The sequence below is a fragment of the Drosophila suzukii genome (genome assembly GCF_043229965.1).
Source record: "Drosophila suzukii chromosome 2 unlocalized genomic scaffold, CBGP_Dsuzu_IsoJpt1.0 scf_2c, whole genome shotgun sequence".
In the NCBI taxonomy this organism is placed as follows: domain Eukaryota; kingdom Metazoa; phylum Arthropoda; class Insecta; order Diptera; family Drosophilidae; genus Drosophila; species Drosophila suzukii.
The window spans coordinates 12,775,855-12,794,538 of record NW_027255896.1 but is presented as its reverse complement, the minus strand read 5'-3'; the positions used below and the strand labels follow the sequence as shown (position 1 = coordinate 12,794,538).

At 37.3% G+C, this 18,684-nt stretch overlaps 1 long non-coding RNA gene across 1 annotated transcript; it reads left to right on the top strand.

The window, feature by feature from the left end:
* The first annotated feature begins 16,902 nt into the window (after nucleotides 1-16,902).
* On the top strand, nucleotides 16,903-17,617 carry LOC139354246 (uncharacterized). Its single transcript, XR_011605394.1, has 3 exons — nucleotides 16,903-17,250; nucleotides 17,317-17,396; nucleotides 17,451-17,617. It is a non-coding gene; the product is annotated as an uncharacterized lncRNA (long non-coding RNA).
* The last annotated feature ends 1,067 nt before the right edge of the window (nucleotides 17,618-18,684 follow it).

Genomic DNA, 18,684 nt, shown 5'->3' with positions numbered 1-18,684 from the left:
GAGGGAAGAGCTGAGGGCCATCCCTCGCTAAAAACAACCAAGAAGGACGACCCCAGCAGGATCATCAAAGGAAAACAGACGATATCACACTAAATCCAGAAGAAAGGAAAACAATTAGTGAGCGTATACTGTTTATTTTTTATATTTTATTTAAGTACTATAAGCAGAAAAATTTAAATAAAATCAAACAAGGTGGAAGACCTCATTAACGATTTTGAAAGAATTCTCACCATGCCCCTACCACAACCTGCAATGGCTTCTAGCTGCCAATCTAATAACCAAGTGAGCGATTAAATTGCACATATTGTAAATAATGAATTGAATCCCTTAAGGAATGAGATCGTGAGTTTAAAAGCACAACTAAATCAAAATATAAAAAAGGTTGAAGATTTTCAAGTAGAAGTCATTGACCCAAATATTAAATGTGAAACTTCCTTAGAAATTATAAAATCAGTCAGGGAATTTAAAGAGAAGAAAACAAATATGTGAGTTGGATGCCCTAACACACAATGGAACAGTACTTTGTTTTTGGACTTTGTTTTTAGCGACAAACGTCCAATCCATATAATTGAACAAGACTTAGGAGTACTAAGTCAAGGGAAACTGTCCATAATGGAATATTATGAATTAGTTAATACAAAACTAACTCTTCTAATAAATAAAACCATTATGGCTTACGGCAGAAATAAGCCTTTAACTGCTGAAATGAACGAAAAACACAAAAAGACAGCTCTAAGAATATTCATAACTGGCCTCAACGGCCATATCACAGACGTCACATTTTCTATGAATCCGCCAGACTTACCGAACGCTATGGTAATAGTACAAGAACTAGAAAGCAATAATTTGAGGGCCAAATTCGCTAACAATTTCACATCATCACAGCGCAGGAGTTGAGTCAAATTTATTCGGGTACCAAAACTCAAATAATAGACCCAAGCAAAGTAACTATAATAGCCATAATATTAATCAAAGGAATACTAACAACTTGAGGTTTAATCAACCCGATAGCCAGAATAGAAACAATTATAATCAAAATAAAAATCTTAATTGGAATCAGGGCAGACAGTATAATGCACAATATAATTCCCATAATCAATGGAATTCCAATATAGCTCAGCAAAGCAAGCCAGAACCGATGGACGTAGATGAATCCTTACAGATTCAGAATAGGCCAAAGTACAATCAGGGTTATAACAATTATGGTAACCACAACTATAATCGGAACAAATGGAATTAAAATAAAAAGCCAGAGACACAAACAACTCAGCAAAATAATCCTCAGAACAAAAGAGAACCAACAGGTACGGTTACAACCTATTAAAATCAAGGAAGAACGCTATAGTCGAGTACCTCGACTATCAGATACCCGTTACTCAGATAACAAACTTTAAAATAAGTAAGCCGCGCACTTTGTTCTCTCTCCCTTGCTCTCATTTCTCGGCTCTGCTTTTGTTTCAGCCAGCGCCAAGAATGAGAAAGCAACACATAAAATACAAAAAAGGCAAAAAACATTTATATTTATGTATGCTTGCTAAACATACACAATTTTAAGGCACATTCTGTATTTCAAAATATTTGGTTGAATAGCTTTGTTTGAAAGAATTCTATTTGCCGCGGATATTAGTTTGCAATTTTTTACATCCACACGCATGCATATATACATATGTATGTAAGTATGTCGTTTTCTGGCTCTACTGTCAAGGCTTGTCCTAACTACTTTGGTTTGAGAGCATTGGACTGAAAACCGAAAAGTTTTTTTGGGACAATCTATGGGTATTTATTAAGCTAATACATATTCCTTGAAAGAGATAAATAGAGATGTACATATCTTTAAAGGTTTTTGCCCGTCAATGGGACAAATGGATAATTATTCAATAGAATAAGTTAGCCGCGCACTTTGCTCTCTCTGAGCGCCGGCAGGGCTTTTTTCTTTGCCGCTAAGTTCGGCCGGCAACTATTTACATACACACACATACACGCGTAAAAACATTTCGCATTGTCTGGCTCTGACGTCATAGTTTTTTTCTTTGGAGGTTTGTGGGCGTTAGAGTGGGCGTAGCAAAATTTTTCAATCGATAGGTATAGGTCAATCGATAGGTATTGACAAGACTAATACATTTCAGTTAAAATTTTCTATCTACCATCAAAATTGTAGGAGCCACAGTTTTGGGCGGTTTGTGGACGTTAGAGTGGGCGTGGCACTCTACTGAAACAAACTTGCGCTGCGTAGGAAGCTCAGGAATCTGCACGCCAAATCTCAATAGCCTAGCTCTTATAGTTTCCGAGATCTCAGCGTTCATGCGGACGGACAGACAGACGGACAGACGGACAGACGGACATGGCTAGATCGACTCGGCTAGTGATCCTGATCAAGGATATATATACTTTATGGGGTCGGAAACGCTTCCTTCTGCCTGTTACATACTTTCCTACGAATCTAGTATACCCTTTTACTCTACGAGTAACGGGTATAAAAATAGGAGCTGTAATAGACACAGAAAAAGGAGTAATAAAATATGGGGGAAAAGAAGAAAAATTGATTTATGATAATGACAGCTCTTTAACAAACTTTCCTAATCTGATGAAAAAACAATTCTTCCATTAAAGGAATTTATTATACGAAAATACTTTGATGAAAAGGCCAAAATCAGAACTGAGTCTGAAGAGGCAAATCAAAGCAAAATAAGTTTGGGATTAAAATATCCTGAACACGCCGTCGTTGAAGTATCCGACATAAATTCTAGTTTGGGATTAAAAACTCCTGAACAAGCCGTCGTTGATTTATCCGACAACAATGAAATAAACAATATGAGTGAATCAATTCCAAACCAAAGAATGGTTTTGAAAAATGAGATAATAAATATTATCAATAAAGAGCACTCGAAGATAAACATGCAAATCCCTTTCAGGACTGATATTCGCGGTGAAATAAACACCGAAAACGATAGAGCTATTTGTAGCAAACAGTATGCCTATGCTCTATCGGCTTCAGATTTCGTAAACTCTGAAGCTAATCGTATGTTAAAAGAAGGAATTATAAGACCAAGCAAAAGCCCTTATAATTCTCCAGTTTTTGTGGCACCAAAAAAAGGAATTAATGAAGATGGTACTGCAAAACTAAGATTAGTTATAGACTATAAGAAACTAAATGAAAACACCATTCCCGACAAATATCCAATGCAAGATCCTTAAGTGATTTTGTCACATGTTGGAAAGGCTTAATACTTTTCCACGATCGACTTGGAGTCTGGGTTTCTCCAGATTCTAATGAAAGAAACAGACTTTAAAAAAACCTCGTTTTCTATAAATAACGGAAAATATGAATTCTTGAGAATGCCATTTGGGCTAACGAACGCTCCCAGAATATTCCAACGTGCAATGGATGATATTTTGAGAGAACAAGTAGGTAAAACATGTCACGTATATATGGATGACATTATTATATTTTCTAAAACAATAGAACAACACTACAAGGACTTAATCGTCATAATTAATATATTACTGAACGCAAATATGAAAAATCAGAGTTCTTCAAATTAGAAACCACATTTCTTGGCTACGTTGTTTCCCACAATGTAATCAAAACAGACCCCGAAAAAATATCTACAATATTAATGTATCCAATTCCAAAAAACATTCGAGAGCTTAGAAGCTTCCTAGGCCTTACCGGCTATTACAGAAAATTTGTACAAAGCTACGCAAAAATTGCAAGACCGCTAACAAAGTATTTTGAAGGTCAAAATGGTAAAGTATCCAAAAAAATGTCCCGTAAAACTTCCATACAGTTGGACGATTCAGCTGTAAGAGCTTTTAACGAGCTCAAAGATAATTTAATTGCACAAATCGAATTGGTACAACCTGATTATAATAAAAAATTCACTTTAACGACCGATGCGTCCGATCTAGCTATTGGTGCTGTTCTTTCTCAGGAAGGAAAACCAATAACCTTCATTTCAAAAACTCTAACTAAAGCCGAACAAGTATATGCAACCAATAAGAAAGAACTTTTAGCAATAGTTTAGGCATTTCAAAATTTGCGAAACTATTTATACGAAACTGTCTTTCTCGATCTCTCAAAAAAATCCAAACATCGAGATGAAAAGATGGTACTCATTCATTGAAAGTTACTCTCCCAAAATAATTTATAAACCAGGATCTACCAATGTAGTTGCTGACGCCCTATCAAGAATTCAAATTAACAACCTAACGGACAGTAACGAGTCGGTCTCAGATCAAAACACTCAGCATTCGGCAGAGAATAGTTTTGAGAATGTTATACAAGAAACCCGCAAACCCTTAAACCAGTTTAAGCAACAATTGCTAATAGCAACGGGGAGGTATACAATACATGATATGGTCAATATATTCGGAAATACCAGACATATAATAGAATTTAATACCCCGGAAAATTTGGTATCAATCTTAAGGGAATATATCCCTCCTAACATAACAATAGGTATTCACTGTACTTTAGAAGACTTGTACAAAATTCAAAATCCACTTAAAGAAAATTTCACGAATAAATTCCTATGTACAAAAATATTCGTCCAAGATGTAGAAAATCCTGAAGACAGAGCATTAATAATAGAAGAAATTCATTGTGGAGCACACAGCGGACTGGACGAAAATTACAAACAAATTAACAGACTATACTATTGGCCAAATTTGAACAAAAAACTCCAGGAGTACATAAAAAACTGTACAATTTGTAATAGCAATAAATATAATAGACACCCTGTACTAATTCCTATTGGTCAAGCACCCATCCCAAATAAAGAAGGAGAAAATTTGCATATCGACATTTTTTACGCTCAGAATTTAATGTTCATTACTTGTATTGATTCATATTCAAAATACTTAGTTGTAAAGGAGATTCAAAATAAACTCAACATAGAAACCAAAATTTCAGAAATATTGCAACATTTTCCACTTGCTAAAACTTTAATGATGGATAACGGGCCTAGTTTTTCATCAACACAATTTAAATCCTTCGCACAAAGATGCGGTATTAATTTATGTTTCGCAGTTCCTCGCCATAGTACGTCCAATGGACAAATAGAAAGGGCTCATTCAACCCTTACTGAAATTGCTCGTTGCATCAAAGATGAACTTAACTTAGTTGATTATTCTGAAGTTATAATTAGAGCAGCTCAGAAATATAACATGACTATACATTCCATTACCAACCAACGACCGTACGATATATTATACAATAAAATCGAACATGATACTATTCCACAGTTATTAAAACAGGCACAAGAGAAAATGTTAAATTCTCACAACAAAGGTAGAAAGTAAAAGGACTATCTCGTAGGGGAAGTCATTTATGAGAAAAAACACGGGGAAAGGAATATGCTTAACTCTAGATATAAAAAACAAGTAGCTAAGGAGAATTTACATAATAAGGTTCATCATAAACAATAGAAATCGTACGATTCATAAAGATAACATCAAATCTTAAACACAGTTTGTCTTAAATTACAGAAAATGAATTCAATAATATTTGTATTATTGATAGTAGCGGCCACCAATACCGAAATAATGGATTACACGAACCATGATTTTTTTTTCTACAAGGATACAAAAGACATTCTTATTTATGATTCATACGCTGACCTATTTCATATAACTAATTTAAGTTTATATAAAGACATAATCAAACTCGAATCAACACACATAAACAAAAATAATAATTTTCAGTGGGAAATTTCCTATGATTTAGATATTATTAAAACGCTCCTCTCACAAATTTTACCAAGTAGGGCAAAAAGAGGAATTAATGAATTAGGCACCCTTTGGAAATGGATAGCAGGGACTCCCGATCATGATGATTTAATAACGGTGCAAAACAAAATTGATGATTTAATCCAAAATAATAACAATCAATTTGTAATTAACTGTAAATTATTTAAAGAAATAAAAACCCTATCTGAGAATCTTCAAACAGATATTTCAAATCAAGAATTTCCATTCAGAAAACACCGTCTTCGCTTGCTCACTTACGATCTGATGAATTTAATGGATACAATTACATTAGCAAAAATAGATGTTTTCAACACTAAAATTTTGAATGCTGAAGAAATCCAAGAAATATATAAACACGAACAGAAACCTGTAGTAATTACTGACATATTAGATATATCAAAATTTAAAATCGCCATACACCAAGAATTAATTGTAATATATATAAAATACCCCATCATAACAAACCGTTGCGAAGTGTATAACGCAAGATCCATCTCACACAATGATGGAAAACTATTAATTGATAATCATGTCGCCAAATGTAACAATAGGTACTATATTATTTCTAATTTTAAGACAGAAATATTTAATAATTATGGCACTTTAAGCCCAGAAAGTACTTGTTTTACTAGGCTACTAAATGGAGAAAAATCCCTTTGTAATAAAATCAGGGAATATAATAAATAAATTGATGTAATCCAAGATGGAGCCATTTTTATAAGTGGTTATAATACTGTTAATGATACTCATTTAAATGGGTCATTTTTAATTACTTTTAATAGTACTACTACAATAAATAATATACCCTACTCTAATCTGGACCATAAGATAATAGAATATATCACTGCTAAACAGTATAATGATTTTTTAGTATCCGAATATCTTATGTCAAATGATTCGAAACTTTCATTCGACAACATTAACATATTAAACCCATTTAATCAAATTAAACAAACTCAAATCGCAATAACATTTATACTGATCATATTAATTTTAATATATGTAATTATCACGCTTGTATTTAAATTCAAAAAATATCTAATATTCAAACCACGTCAAATTCATATTGAAATAACCCCCGAAAATGATACGTCCGAAAATGAAAATACCACTGAGAATGAAATTATAGTCGAATTGACAAATCATCTAAATTCAGTTTATCCGTCACTTCCAATGAATCGGGACGATTCAATTTAGAAGGGGGAGAGTTATCCAGCTCATGATCCCAGCCTCTTTACCCAATTTATAAACAAACTCTTCATATACAATTCCTAGCTGAGAACGCTTTCCAACTCAAGCGCCCAGCCGCCTTACCCAAGTCGTAAACAATTTCTTATAAACAATTCTTAGCTGGGATCCCCTTACTCAGCGTTCCCACAGAATCTCAATTAGCTCCCCCACTTCAATCGAAGTTCATTATTAAGATTCAATTGCGCCGCAGTCCTCCTAACATAAACTAAGCTGGGTCCAGCTAATGTAAACACAAGCATCCGGTCAACACCCGGCGAGCCCCAAAACTGCAGCGTAATCCGTTTGGCAATTGAGCAGAGAATTTGATCATCCGACTTCCCGACTCTCTTGAGTCCAACCCTTGTCCAACTCTTAATACGTTCCCCAATTCTCTTAAACCGAGGTTTGTTTATCAGATAAGCGGCCCTTGGCCAGGCAGTCCGTTCTTGCATCCGAGAAGATCGGTTGAATAAGAAAATACTTGTGAACCGTTGAATAAAAGTCGATACTAAGGAAATGTTGTGAAGTTGTAACTTAGTGAATAAAAAATAAAAATAAATTTTGTTAAAAAATTCACGAGTGAAATAATTAATTTGCATGCTTAATCCCAATCAATACTCGTGGCAGCTGTCAAAATCTCAACACCACAAGGACTGGAGGTGCAGACCTAACAGCACAAAACAAACTAGCAAATCAAAAAGCGCCTCACGGATAAGCTTGCCTAGCCAGCAGATCGCCGCATTTAAAAAAACTCCTGAAAGTAACTGTGGAGGGCCCATTCAAACCTAAGCTCTCCGATAGAAACAGTCACTCCGCTCAGAACCTCTTCCGGAAACTGGGGTCGAAAGAATGAAGACAGAGCCGAAACATTCGCACTGTAACTTAGAAATTTATTTCAGCCCAACCCTGCAACAAGTTCATTTGTTCTTCCTGACCGATGGAACGTTGACGTTGCTTTAGCAACAAATCGATTATTATTTCCGGCGTTCCGAAGCGCATCTCCAATATGGAAAATATCTGCGTAACACAATCTGAATGTAGCGTTAATCTCCGACCGCTAACTTCGCTTACTTTCATCCATTGCGTATCAGGGTTCGACTGCTCATATGTGGTCAGGAACATGGACAAGGAAAACTTTACCAACTCAGCAACATTACACTGGCCGGCATAAGTATTTTGACGAAACATAAGTTAAATATAAAATATAAATAAATACTCATAATTTGAACTTATTTCTTGTAAACTTTGGCATCAATGGAAAGGCAATTTAAATGCCGTTTGAATGATACAATACATTTCTTAACCCATTAAAGTACTTTGTGTAAAAATCTACTTCTTAAACTTTTTTTCTCGTCTTGAAAACTTAAATTTTTTGATGCAAAAAGTTTCTCCAAACAGAAATAATAGTAACTACAAAAAGAATTTTTCAAAAATCAGTTCTTATATTTTTTATGATTTTTTGAAAATGTGTAGAAACATGCATTCGAGCCATATTTTTCTTTTGTTAATACAAATTTTTTCCGACATTGTGGGCGGTAGACAGATTTTAGCGTTATGGGCGTTAGAGCGAGCGTGGCAAACTGTTTTTTGCGTCAATCGATAGGTATTGACGAGACTAATACATTTCAGTTACACTTTTTTGTCAAGCATGAAAATTGCGCCACAAGTTTATGCGGTTTGTTGGCGTTAGAGTGGGCAGACGTCTTTTTTGGATCAACCGATAAGTATTGACGAGACTAATACATTTCATTTAAAATTTTGTATCTAGCATGAAAATTGTGGGCGCCACAAGTTTGGGCGGCTTGTGTCCGTTAGAGTGGGCGTGGCATGCGCTGCGTTCAAGGCTACGGATTCTAAATCTGAAATTCAATTCTCTATCCTTGATAGTTTCCGAGATGTATGAATTTACGATATTTTGAAGTTTGTGGGCGGCTTGCAGGCGTTAAAGTGGGTGTGGAAAATTATTTTCGGGTCAATCGATAGGCATTGGTGAGAACAATACATTTCTGTTGAAATTTGTATTCTAGCATTAAAACTGTAGGAGCCACAGTTTTGGGCGGTTTGTGGGCGTCAGAGTAGGCGTGGCACTCTTCTGAAACAATCTTGCGCTGCGCAGGAATCTCAGGAATCTGCATGCCTAATCCCAGTATTGTAGCTCTTATAGTTTCCGAGATCTCAGCGTTCATACGGACAGACAGACGGACAGACATGGCTAGATCTACTCGGCTAGTGATCCTGATCAAGAATATATACATACTTTATGGGGTCGGAACGCTACCTTCTGGCTGCTACATACTTTCCGACGAATCTAGTATAACCTTTTACTCTACGAGTAACGGGTATAATAAAACTTATTTCTGGTAAAAATTTCATGTTAAAAGAAGTTGTAGTTATTGAGAAAAATTATAAAAACATTCTGACTTTGCCAAAAGAAAAATGTCCTATTTTTTGTCGGATAAGAAGGCGGCTATGAAGAAGAAGAAAATGTGTAAGAAAAAAAGGAAACAATTTTTGTTTATTATTAATTTTAACTCAAAACGTTGCTATTTGTCAGGGGTAAACATATGTCAGCAGCACAAGACAGCATTCTGCATCATAGCCTCTCGAAGTTTTTGTCTTAGCAAGTACTCTAGAGCAAGAATTCGTGCAGATGGCATTTTGGTTTGCTTTTGTAAATTCTTTACAATTTACAAATGTAAATAAACCAATGACAATTTACAAATGTAAATAAACCAATTCAGCAGGCGCAAGCAGCTTTTCAGGGCTGCAGTGTGTGTTTTGTACAATATGCGCTTTAAACAAGTATTCTTTTTGTAATTTTGCAAAAAAGCATAAATAAAGTTTAAAACTTATTGGAAAATGGGAAAAATATGTGAAATGAAATTCGATAATTATTCTATTTTCGATATTTAGTGTATGTATCCAGCCCTGGTAATTTTTCTGTAATTTTTCCGAAAAAAGGAAATCGCTCGAATTTCTGTGACAGCTACGGATTTAATGGGTTTGTTTCCAAGCTAACCGTCCCCAAATCCGTCGCCGGTTTCTGTGACATCCCCGATAGTAAACATTTCTGTCACACGGGGGTGTGGTGAGGGTGATCGGCAACTATATTTTAAAAAAGACGCTATAAAAGGTAAGTTTGTTTTTGGATATGCTGGGTCTCGGGACTGTGGCGCAATCGAGATGGGTTATAAACAAAATTTTTCAAAGGGAAGAACAATAGATCAGCATATTTCCCATGAACTGCCAGAAGTCTGACCAATATTTGGCTTAGGATGTCTTCGACAGAGGCACAACTTAATGTGTGCAAGAGGAAACGTATTTGTAAGGCCGAGACCCGTAAGTTGTTTTATAACTACATGCTACGTAAGGTCAATAAGGATTTTGTTTTAAACATCAATCACATAATTCATATTCATACAGCTTCAATTTTCTTAATTTTTGCTCTTACACTTTCACCGATCTTTTTACCAAACGAGTTAAAATTGCAACAGGTTTGTATGCAATCCTTTTCGGTCTAGCAATATCTTTTGATTGTTGTACCACTAGTAAGGATTGGACCATCACAGCAGTGATGCAGTGGGTTTCGTCACGAAGTGGACTGCCGTCCAGTCATGTTAGTTTTCACATTAGTGTCCCTCAACACCATGATCAGAAGTTATGTTTAAATTAAAAATTAAAGCAAAAGAGTTTTTACTTTTTTTCGCTGTAAGGGCTGGGATATTGGACTGAGGAACCGAGCTAGTCGCAGATTGCGGATAGTGGACGACCTCTCTCGAGACCAACTGTGAAAAAGCTGGTGGGAGAAGTCAAACACGGAATCGTGGACGGAAACCCCAGAAAATAAACAGTCCGGACAGCCAGCGGGTATCCTGCAACGAAGCAATGCCGACGATGCGAAATGTTCAGCCACATCTAAATAGTTGCTTTAGACAAACCCATACCCAATACATCACATACCCACCTCCCCCCCCAAAACAACATCTCACTCCGGGCCGACTACGTTGTAATACGGACCGTGCCAAGAGTCAGTCTGGCTGGGCGCCCGGATCAAAAACTAGCCCAGTCTCGAACGGATATGGCGACCCCCGTTCTAACAATCGCCTTACCTGGGCATCGCGGATCTCTGCCGGGCGGACCTTTCACCTTCTCCGCAACTCGTAGGACCAAATATGGACAAAAAAATTAAACAAAAACAAAATACAGAGACGGGAACTCTCAAAAAACCCACGGAAATGCTGAACACTGGTTCCAACATCCGCATCAGCACGGTCCTGATGGATGTCGGGTAGCAGAAAACCAGCCGCAAATGCCATCGCCACGGGCTCTTTGGCGCCTAAAACAGCGGTAGGCATACCGAAGGCGCTCGGGTCATCCCCCTGAAGCAACATTGCCACACCTTGGTCTAAATGGTTGAAAAAGTTAGAATAGGCAAGAAAGGTGCTTCCTAACTACGGGCATGATAAACCCACCCAAGAAGTGGCTCAGGCGAAAAGGCAGCGATCTCTAGATCTACCCGGACCATCGGCGAAGAGATTAAAGATTCAGCCATCGGTCTCTTTCGCAGAGATCACCAAGGATCGAGTCTTACTCGGTCTTATCGACAGGGGCAATCCGGAGGGCAGGGTTTTCAGAAATAAGTGGAAGGCAGTCGAGTCCCTGCTTTCCCTCATTTGCCTGCGCATGGTGCGAGAACCTGATGAACCTGCCTGCTGCATGGACGCGGGCTGGTACCAGGGCAGTGTCAAAGTGGTGGCCTGTGATAGTCAGCGGTCGGTTGACCTATACAAGCAGGCGACGAGCAAGCTCGGCGAGGTCTACGAAGGGGCGAAGATTGTCGCACTAGACTGGTGTGACGTCCGCAGTAGGCCCCGAGCTCGGATTTGGCTCCCAGAGGCGATCAAAGCGCCGGAGGACATCCTCTACATGCTGCAGGAATGCAACCCGCACCACCCCACGAAGGATAGTAAAGTCGTCAAGGTGGAGGAACATGAAGGGGATGTTAATCAGGCGGTGTTGGTCCTAAATAAGGAGTCGGTTGCTCAAATCGAGGCTGCTCGAAGAGTGCTAACTTTCGGTTTTCGTGCCATACACATCAAAATATACAAGGGCGACTCCAACGCCTTGGAAGCTCTTCCGGCAACCCAGCCGAGCAGGTGCCTGCTGAGGAGTTGGAGGCACCAGATGGGCCGGAGGACCGCTACTCCACCGATTCTTCGCTGAGCAGAGAGATGCGAGCGCTTGGACAGGCAATAGAGGACATGGACCTGAGTGATACAGAGGAGACCGCTATAGATGTCTATAAGAATCTGAAAATCAACCAACGTCACAGTAAAGCAGCGTCTGCACTTTTACTTCGCCTGACCAAAGGCGCAGCCGACCTGGTCATAGTACAGGAACCTTGGGTAGTAGGAGGCAAGGTTGCTGGACTAGAAGCCAAGGAATACAAGCTTATGCTTGACCCCAAAGGAGGTAAAATTCGAACCTGCATATTAGCCAAAAGGCTTCCATATATATTTCTGATTCGCAATTACATCAACGGAGATAACACAGCCGTAAGCCTGGAGCTGCAAAGTGGCTCCATAAGGATACTATCGGCCTACTTGCCCTTTGAAAAGGAAAACATCCTATATGCGCTGGTCAGAGGACTGGCAGAAGAATGCGAAAAGCTGAAGAAAGGTTTAGTAATAGGCTGTGACGCCAACGCCCATCACTTCCAGTGGGGTTGCCCAAACAATAACGACAGAGATGAGTCTTAATTTGATTTTATTTTAAATTCGAACCTATTCTTATGAATAGGGGCAATGTCCCTACCTTTATAACCAAAATCTGCCAAAAGATTATAGATCTTGTTATCTTATCTTATTATAGATCAGTCTCTGGCGGGCATTCTTTTTCAGATCTACCCTTCAGTTCCAAAAAGAAAGGTTCACTTGTGAATCACCTTGTGAATCCCGTGGGACTTGTCCTCTTGCACAAGTGAAGGACAACCCTTCAGTTCTGTATTAGGGATGCGACGACATGGCTCAAGGCAAAAAGGTTTTTTGTTTTTTTTGTGCCTAAAACGCTGTTCCGCTGTTGACGTCAGCAGAGCAGTCGGCGCAGCGTAGAAGACTGCCTACGAAAACGGTCGTGCAAAAAAGAGAAAAAGATAAGTAGTATGGAAACATGGCTTCTGGGACAATTAGCATATTAGCCCCCACATCCCCATGTAACAATATTGATCATGTATCCTTCCCCTCATTATGTGCTATTAATAGTCAGATGAGAAAGGTGGACGTGAGAAAGGTCGCACAACCATAGTATCCAAAGGTTGTTATCTTAGAGGAACATATCCCATCATGTTGGGGAAAGGTGTGATCACGTACCCTTTTGCCTCATTATCACAGGTGTTGCTGTACACGTGAGAAAGGTCGCACACCCAAAGTATTCAAAGATGGTTATCTTAGAGGAACATGTCCGCTCATGTTGGGGAATATTGTTTAGTATGATTGTAAAACTAATTTAGAAATCAAAAGAACCCCAATAAAATAAATTGCACAAGTTAATGATTCTCAGATTTGTAATATTTTTAAATACACATTTTTGTTTCCGCCCCAGAACGTTTAACTGGTAAATTGTCTAAGATTCTCTCCTTTCCACAAATGGGTAATAAACATGTCATAAAAGGGATTCAAGCAAGAGCTACCCGAACATGCGCACCTGTCCATTACCGCAATAAAAGGGACACATGCACAAGTCTGAAGGCGCACGCTCATTGACAAGCACAATAAAAAAGACAGATGCACAAGCCGGAAGGCGCACGCTTATTGACAAGATCATAGGCCTCACGCCAACGACCTCACGGCTGACTGCTAGCTCTATTACGTCCCATAATAGGGGTTGAAATCACGACCGCGCAATAACTCGCAAGTAGCTGACCTATCTCAGTCAAGGAAATATTTTTCATTCTCCGTACCTGTAATTTTAACTCGAAGTACAAGGTCAGAAGTTTATTTTGTAGCATAATAATACATTTATTAATATATTTTGGTATTGCGAACGTATTTTATTATATGTGGGATTGGTTTTTCTGATTTAAATGAAAAGTCCCACTAATTGTAATTTTAGTATAATATGTTTATAGTTTTATTTAAATGGAATAGTGATAAGTAGTTCTGGTTATAGTTTTAGGTAATTAATAAGGATTTTAACAGCGTTTTTAGATTATTACTCGCGTCGTTCTTTTGCTTCGTATATATTTCACGTCTTTCTTATTCGTCTCTCTCGTTCTAAGTGCTTGTACAAGACTTCCTTTTTCACCACGCCAATAATTAGTAGTGCTGTTCATCTGTGGTGGGTTCGGCTGACAAGGATGCCAGACCTATTCCCACATATATATTGAAATTAATTTTCTGCTTTGATTCCGGCGATTTACATAGAAGAGGCAGGCGCACGTTTCCGACGTCAATTCAGGATTAAAAAAAGTAAAGTGTTCACCATAACACCACGATTTATGAACATAGTTTTTGTGCTTAGATGGTATTGAAAATGCTGACCAATTATCTGTCCTTTAAATTGTTCAATAAATTGGTCAATTTCCTCAAAAAATTTCATTTTGTTAATTTTGTGTTCATGTAGGTCTTTACACATCTAGATTGAACTTTAAATTGATGTATAAAAATTATTTTATTGTTTTGGAGCTACTTTTTAAAAATGTCAAAATAATGTATGCATTGTTAAGAGCACAAACCCCGCCCTTAAGGTGTGTTTCACAATAGGGAAACTGGTTTCCTTTAAACCTGTTTAATGGCAGACAGCCCATTTCCTCGATATTAATGAGCTGACGACTCCTAAAAAACTTCTGTAGAAATCGTTTCTTTTCCACACCTTTACAAATAATTTGTTTTCTGCTTGTAATTGTCCTTAGATACTTTCGAGTTTTTGGAAAACTGTTTTTTCCATTGTTCCAAAAAATGTTGTAATGTGTATTGGTTAAGCAAATTGCAGTTTTTCGATATTTTGTATTTAGCAAAGTAAAATCATATGGTGGTTCTATTAAAAAAAAATTATTCAAGTTTGGATTTTTTTCGAATACAATTTTCTTTGGAATAAAATTATTATTATTATAAAAGAAACCTTGGACATCAATCGAAACAGTATCTTTCAAACCTTGGTTTTTCACGGTTAGCCGACAATTTCACATTCCAGCTGTGACTGTTCATTTCTGGTTTCTTTAAACACATCATCAAGATTCTTAGTTAGCATCAACAATAGTTCATGTTTACATTTTAACAAAAATTTTCATGACTTGGTGTCTTCAATTCTATTGAAATTCTCTCATCAATAGGATCAGTATTCACTGATTCGTTTTTAAATGAAAGATCAACCACAATAATAGGAGCCTTCAATTTAAATTTATTTGGGGTCAAAAATTATAAATTATATACATAAATTATAGTAACTAAATTGAAATCTTGCATACATTTCATATAGGTGAGCATTCTGATTTTTACTTAAATCAACATTCAGTTTATCATATGGATATGATTCAGAATTCAAATGAACTTTCAAGTTTAATAATTTATTTGTGATAAGTTCTCCATTTAGTGTAAATCCAATTATTACAAATCTTGATTTTGACTTTTTTATAACCCTCCGCAAATCTAAACAACATTTTTAATGGTACAGAAAAGTTGATGTCGGTTCCCGTAGAAATTCGTCTCCGCTGCTCTATCCAGAATTTAATAGATTTTGACTTTGAAGATTATCCAGAGATATACAATTTTTTAGGGTAGTAGTCATATTGACATGGACTTGACACGTTGGACACGTTGTATTTAGTTGTTACCTAGCAGTATTTTGATGGTTACTTTCTGTTTAGTCTTGTTTTTGGATGGTTAATTTTTGTATAGTACCTGTAAAGTACTTGCATAGGATGATTACTTTTTGTATAGTATCTGTAAAGTACTTAGTTTTAGATGGTAACAAACTGTTAACAAGTGTTATGAGTTGTTATAGTCTCTTATTAAGAATTATCAAAGCATACAAACCGACTTGCCGTGAACTATAATTACCTAACCGTCATTAAAGTCACATGCCCAAGACCCAAGGCGCAGGACGTCTGATAAGATCATACATCTCAAGATCATTGATAAGGGATGAAGTTACGACCGTGCAACAACTCGCAAGTAGCCGACGTACCTCATTGAACAAAATACTTTCCCTTCATTTGTACTTGTAGTATTGTAATTACAGTCAGAAACAAATTTTGTAGGATCATTTAATATTTTTTTATTTATTTTATTATTGTAAACATATTTCATTAAATTCATAATTAAATATAAATTATATACATATGTATATAATTAATTTTCTGACTCCGTTCAACGTTCGGCTCGAGTAGGAGATTCAGTATTGCTCCGATGACGCAGTCGCTGGCGTCTGTTTGTAGAGTGAAAGTTCTACTGAAGTCTGGGCATGCTAGCACCGGGTGTGCCATGAGTCTTGCCTTCATTCATCAAACGCCATCTGGTGTCCACACCCTTCAGTTCTGCAGTAGGGACGCGGTGACATGGCTCAAGGCAAAAAGCTTTTTTTGTGCCTAAAACGCTGTGCCGCTGTTGACGTCAGCAGAGCAGTCGGCGCAGCGTAGAAGACTGCCCACGAAAACGATCGTGCAACAAAGAGAGGCAGATATTCGGATATTTCCCTCTCTTTCTTGTCTTATAATCTGCCTGCACTCCGCGCTCGCAGAGACAAATTTCGGCTGGTCCGTTATTTTTTTTGCGTCTCTCCGTTATGTTCGGCTAGCGACTAATATTTCGGCGGAAAAATTTTCGTGAAGAAGCGACATGTGCGAAAAAAACAACTAATATTGTTTTATAAAAGTAAACTATTTGATTATAGTAAAATTTAGTAAATTGAATTTACTTATAATGTTATATTTACTTATTATACATTCTTATTACAATATAATTTTATAGTTAAGTTATAGAAATTTAGTCCGTTAAAATTGATTTAAGTATTTAAAACATTTAAGTATTAACATTTAAAAAAAAATCGTATTGTATTTTTTACTCAAGAAGTAAAATCTATATAGTCGGATATATTTTACTTTAGAAAGGGTATAGGTGCAGTGGCACGCGCCAACAGCGAAGAGAAAACAAAAGAAATCTAGTAAAGGGGTGAGAAGACTTGGTGCATTCTGTTTGAGTGATTGAAAGGGAAGCATCCATTTTAATGGTGCGCAGCAGAGTTACTTTAATCGTTTAGTTAATATAATAAAGTCAGGTAAGTGCTACATTAAGTTTAAGATGTTGTGCATTGATCTTAGTTTAAAGTACGTAAATTTTGAAGGTATTCAATGGGTTCCGTTAGCCGAAAGTGGATGACGAAATGTTTTGTGCCAATAAAAATTCTGCAACAAGCTATAAAAGGTAAATATACAATTAAACAAATAAAACGCATTTTTTAAACATATGTTTTTTCAGGAGCGTTGGCCAAGGATTCAGAGGACCCGGACAAAGGTTTAAGAACGGCGATGTCTAACGTTAAAAATAAGCTTACGAAGCAAAAAAACAGAAACAATAATTGTACAATTTTTGAAAATCTAAATAGTACCATATAATTAAAATGAATTAAAATGAAATGAATTAAATTCTATATTTTTTTAATTGAAAACTCAAGGAAAAATTCTGATTTTCACAAGTGATTCACTTGGGACGTGTCCTTTGCAAGTGATTTCACAAGTGAAAACTCAAGGAAAAATTATGATTTTCCCAAGTGTTTCACTTGGGACGTGTCCCTTGCAAGTGATTTCACAAGTGAAAACTCAAGGAAAAATTCTGATTTTCCCAAGTGATTCACTTGGGACGAGTCACCGGCACGTGACAGGCCATACGAAAAATGAGTATAAGGAACAAGTGAATTCCCGTAGGACTTCGAAAAATTTTCATTTGAATTTTCACTTGTGAAAATGCGGACATCCCATACAATTTTCTATATGGAGCGTCACTTGTTCTTCACTTGTGCAAGAGGACATGTCCCACGGGATTCACAAGGTGATTCACAAGTGAAACTTTTTTTTTGGAACTGAAGGGCATCCACTTACTGCCTTTGAGTAGCAAGTCATTCAGGGGTTTGACTATTGTGAAAAAATCTGGTACAATTCGGCGGTACCACGACGCTACTCCCAGGTGTTGCCGGAGTTCTCTGACGGTCCAGGGTTGTTCTAGTTCAGCGATGATGGCTACTTTTTCCGGATCTATTCCTATTCCTTCGCTTGGCACTCGATGTCCCAAGTCAGCAGTTTTTAAGCATTTTTCCAAATTACGCCTTAGGTTTGCTTCCTTTAGACGCCGGAACACTTCTCTTAGGTTTTGTGTTCTTCTTGTGTGACATTTCGGGGTCTATTACTTTGTCGAAAACCCGCTGAAATGTTGCCGACGCAGAGTGGAGCCCAGACAGCATTACCCTTCACTGCCTGGTACTGTGAAAACCGTGTACTGCCTGCCTATCCATCCTTCAGGTCCAAGTGGCTGATGTACCGCGCTTACCTTAGTTGGTCCACGATAAAGTTAATTCTGGGCATCGGGCAGGCTTCCATTCCAAAACCAACGGATCCACTACTCCTGGTAATATCAAAAGGCTCATGATCGGTTCTTTGTTGCCGAATTTGACCTCCACCTCGAGCTGTGCATCTCTGTCGGTGATGTCTACTGATGT